Raw genomic sequence first — 5,429 nt, 5'->3', positions numbered from 1 at the left:
TGAGAAAGAACATCTGTAAGAAATAAATTTTGGATTCAGGTACTGGAATCTTTGGTAAAAGCTTGGACTTCTGGTGAAACTGGCAATGAAATATGAATGCTATTTGGCTTTTGACTATGAGAAGCATAGAAAATCAATCCCAGAATTTCAAAATATTACAAGTACACCTGAGATGGGTGGTAACATGGTTTGGCTGTGTCCCCACCCGAATCTCAACTTGAATTATATCTCCCAGAATTCCCATGTGTTGTGGGAGGAACCCAGGGGGAGATAACTGAATCATGGGGCCCTGTCTTTCCTGTGCTATTCTCATGATAGTGAATAAGTCTCACGAGATCTGATGTGTTTATCGGCTCTGATGGGCTTCTGCTTTTGCTTCTTCCTCATTTTGTCTTGCTGCTGCCATGTAAGAAGTGCCTTTCTTCTCCTACTATGATTCTGAGGCCTCCTCAGCCATGTGGAACTGTAAGTCCAATGAAATCTCTTTTTCTTCCCAGTCTCGGGTATGTCTTTATCAGTAGCATGAAAACAGACTAATACAGTAAATTGGTACCAGTAGAGTAGGGCATTGCTGAAAAGATACCCAAAAATGTGGAAGCAACTTTGGAATGGGGTAACAGGCAGAGGCTGGAGCAGTTTGGAGGGCTCAGAAGAAGACAGGAAAATGTGGGCAAGTTTAGAACTTCCTAGAGATTTGTGGAATGACTTTGCCCAAAATGCTGATAGCCATATGGAACTTGTGGGGAACTGGAGTAAAGGTGACCCTTGTTATGTTTTAGCAAAGAGACTGGCGTCATTTTGCTCTGCCCTAGAGATTTGTGGAACTTTGAACTTGAGAAAGATAAATTAGGGTATCTGGTGGCGGAAGAAATCTCTAAGGAGCAAAGCATTCAAGAGGTGATTTGGGTGCTGCTAAAGGCATTCAGTTTTATAAAGGAAGCAGAGCATAAATGTTTGGAAAACTTGCAGCCTGACTATACAATAGAAAAGAAAAACCCATTTTCTGGGGAGAAGAATTCAAGTTGGCTGCAGAAATTTGCATAAGTAGCAGGGAACCTAATGTTAATCTCCAAGACCATGGGGAAAATGTCTCCAGGCCATGTCAGAGACCTTCAGGGCCCATCCCCTCATAAGCCTGGATGACCAGGAAGAAAACATGGTTTCCTGGGCTGGGCCCATGGTCCCTGTGCTGTGTGCAACCTAGGGACTTGGTGCCCTGTGTCCCAGCCGCTCCACCCATGGCTGAAAGAAGCCAATGTACAGCTTGGGCTGTGGCTTCAGAGGGTGGAAGCTCCAAGCCGTGGCAGTTTCCTCGTGGTGTTGAGTCCGTGGGTGCACAGAAGTCAAGAAGTAAGGTTTAGGAACCTCCACCTGATTTCAGAAGAGGTATGGAAATGCCGGGATGCACAGGCAAAGGTTTACTGCAGTGAGGGTCTGGGGAACCTCTGCTAGGGCAGTGCTGAGGGGAAATGTGGGGTTGGAGCCCCCAGAGTCCCTAGTGGAGCACTGCCTGGGGGAACTGTAAGAAGAGGGCCACTGTCCTTCAGACCCCAGAATGGTAGATCTACCTACAGCTTGTAGTGTGCCTGGAAATGCCAGACACTCAATACCAACCCATGAAAGCAGCCACGAGGGAGGCTGTACCCTGCAAAGTGACAGGGGTGGGGCTGAGCAAGACCATGGGAACCCCCCTCTGACATCAGCGTGACCTGGATACAAGATCCAGAGTCAAAGGAGATCATTTTGGAGCTTTAAAATTTGACTGCCCCGCTGGATTTCGGACTTGCATGGGCCTGTAACCCCTTTGTTTTGGCCAATTTCTCCCATTTGGAATTGCTACATTTACCCAATACCTGTACCCTCATTGTATCTAGGGAGTAACTGGCTTGCTTTTGATTTTACAGGCCCATAGGCAGAGGTAACTTGCCTTGGTTCAGATGAGACTTTGGACTGTGGACTTTTGGGTTATGTTGAAATGAGTTAAGACTTTGGGGGACTGTTGGGAAGGCATGATTGGTTTTGAAATGTGAGGACATGAGATTTGGTAGGGGCCAGGGTGGAATGATATGGTTTGGCTGTGTCCTCACCCAAATCTCAACTTGAATTGTATCTCACAGAATTCCCATGTGTTGTAGGAAGCCCCCAGGGGGAGGTAATTGAATCATGGGGCCAGTCTTTCCTGTGCTATTCTCATGATAGTGAATAAGTCTGATGAGATCTGATGGGTTTATCAGGGGTTTCCACTTTTGCTTCTTCCTCATTTTTTCTTGCTGTTACTGTGTAAGAAGTGCCTTTTGCTTCCCGCCATGATTCTGAGGCCTCCCCAGCCATGTGGAACTTTAAGTCCAATTGAACCTCTTTTTCTTCCCAGTCTTGGGTATTTCTTTATCAGCAGTGTGAAAACAGACTAATCCAGGTGGAAAAGCCCAGGCATGTACAGGCTGGTAGATCAAGAGCTGGGCTTAGTGTCCACAAAACCAATTTCACTAATGCCATTGTCTGCCTACTTATCAAGGCACTTGCCCAAGCTCTCTGAAAGGCAAAATAACAGAACTCATTGTAAACATGCAACATGCCCCATTTGAGAACTTAATTATCTTAATAAACCTATACCTTCTTTCACACAGATTATTAAAATGCATCTTTTTTTTCCTTCTCTAACTCTAGTCTTTCATGAGGTTCAGTGCAAGTGAACTTTTTCCAAGATTTTAGAGGAAAAACTCTTTCCCATTAAACCCAGGCCATTTCACATGTAGAAGAAGAGGTGAAGTTGGAAGCACTCATCTCTTGGGTCTCACATTTTGCTTAATTTGGTTTTATGGCTGCCAAGGGAATAATAAAGTCTGTACTACAGACGTTTCTTTTCACAGGGCTGTATTGTTAGGTGAATGGTCAAACCTGTGTTAACTAACGATTAAAAGACAAAGACAAAATCCTGAATATTATCGTTAATGTTCAGTTCCAGAAAATACATCAAAAATATAAACTATGATTCTCAGGAGTAGGCTGTCTTTATAAAAAAAATGCAGTTTTTCACTTTTTACATACAATGTAGAATGCATTTAAGCTTGACTTACATCGATTTCTTCTATTAATCAATATACTTTATAATAATTTCAGCAGCCATATACTGTTTTTAATTCTCCAAAAAGTATATTAGCATAAAAAGCAGGTTATTTTGGAGGGCCTTGCATTCTTGATTCATACTTTAGTTTACTTTTTATTTTTCCATATCTCCACACTTAATTCACCTTTGGTGTGTCTTTCCTGGGATACCGTGTGAGATGCTTTTCTTTACCTTACTACTTTTGGAATGTGTTAGAAGGACAATATTCATTCCTAATGCTATTGATATTTAAACTATTCCCTCAATTTGGCATTTTTTTCCTCTAAGGACAAAATTCTGCCTTTCTGGGCACCTACACTCACAGTGAAGGAAAACGGAAGGGGCCTCAGAAGGACACTGGCCAGGGAAGACCTTCCTGTTTGTTAATCTTAGGAAATCATGTAAAAACACTTTCCATCATTTTGCAGAATTCTCACTGTCATTTCTGCTGAGATATTGTTTTTCCTTCTGAACCTTCCAGAGGATCTGCTGAATTTTTGCCTTTTCTGCAAAACGTAAAATGCTTCCTGTCTACCTGTCTATGCCACAATGGCACCAGGAGGGTTTAACATGCACAGATTTCCCCTACATAATTGTTCCTTGCGCTGATCTTGTCCATCCTCTAAGAAGATTCTCTCAATTACCAGATCCTATTCCCAACCAAGCTTTACAATCAAGAAATAATCCAACCTCTTCAGATCCTCCTAATAATTCCACTTATATGCACACATTCTGTTTGTATTTTTTCAAGGCAAACAGAGTGTCTCTTTTTAATTTGACCTCCAAGTTAGAAATTCCATCATGCTGCTAATGCCTGATAAAATGAATCTGATTGAGTGATTAATGTGACTGTATTATTTTCTAGTCAGTTTTCTTATGTTAAATGAAATGCTTTCAAAGTATCTCTCAAATAAAGAGGATATGAGACCGGGAGTGGTGGCTCGTGCACATAATCCCATAATCCCAACACTTTGGGACACTGAGGCCGACGGATCACTCAAGGCCAGGAGTTTGAGACTAGCCTGGCCAACATAGCAAAGCCCCATTTCTACTAAAAATACAATAATTAGCCAACAGTGGTGGCACACAACTGTAATCCCAGCTACTCCGGTGGTTGAGGCAAGAGAATCACTTGAACCCAGGGGATGGAGTTTGCAGTAAGCCAATATTGTGCCACCGCACTCCAGTCTGGATGACAGAGTAAGACTCTGTCTCAAAAAAGAAAAGAAAAATGATATGAATAACAAACAATAGCCTGGAAGCCATCATTTTGAGAGAGAATTTAGAAAGAGTCACTGGGAGCCATAATCAAGAGTTCTTACTCTAATTTTACATGAGAATAATAATTATTGCTTATGTCTGTTTATTAACAGTACCAAAAATCTTTTATTTCCTCACTAAAACTAAATTATATAATCTGTAGGAATTCCATCTAATAAAAAGCATCCCAATAGTAATATATCACATAATACTGAAATTGAACAAATGAGGGAAGGCACCACTGTCAGCTCCTCTACTCTGTAGAATCCTATGCTTTTCTCAGGCTCATAGTTATTCCTAACACTCACCATGCTTCTACGCATCAGAAAGTCTCACAAGCACCTTACCTGTATCAGCTCATTTATCTTCAGAATAATCTTATGAAATAAACACTAGTATTTTCACTTTTATTTTACAGGTGAGGCAAAAGAGACACAGGAGGTTAAGCAGTTCATATAAAGTCACACAGGTGATTGATATAAGAGATGGGACTTAAACCCAGTGAGTATGTTTACAGAGCCTTGATCTTAATCATGGTGTATATTACCTTTCTAACTCATGTGTCCAACATGGTACCTGAAGTCTAACATGTAATCCAAAGTTAGGCTGACAGTGTCGATCTGTATATCAAGTAGCAGCAAAATTTTATTTCTTTCTTAATTTTTAGATGAAGAATAATTATAAATTGAAATTCAATATTTTCTTTCTGTACCTCAATGCAGAAGTGTTTTTTCTTGCGCATCTACACCCTTTGTAGAGCCCTTTGGCTAAGATATCAGGCTCATCTTCACCTCTACAACACTCTCACTGCCTTTCAGATGTCTTGAACTCCCTTTATGGAAATCTGAAGCCTTTCAATTCGCTCCTTGATTTTTACTATCCATATAGCCCTTCCAGCAAGTTTACAATTCCTCTAAGGTCATCCAAGTTGGAGGGGTATGAGAGGGGAGGTGAAACTAACCAATGCTTCCTGTATACCACACATTTTGCATATTCTAGATCATGAAATTAATAAGCATTTGGTCAATAAAAAAGGCCTCTATAAACCAGACAAAATATATCA

The sequence above is a fragment of the Mandrillus leucophaeus genome, unplaced genomic scaffold (genome assembly GCF_000951045.1).
Source record: "Mandrillus leucophaeus isolate KB7577 unplaced genomic scaffold, Mleu.le_1.0 Scaffold868, whole genome shotgun sequence".
NCBI lineage: Eukaryota > Metazoa > Chordata > Mammalia > Primates > Cercopithecidae > Mandrillus > Mandrillus leucophaeus.
The sequence above is the reverse complement of the archived record's forward strand: the minus strand, read 5'-3'. Positions refer to the sequence as shown.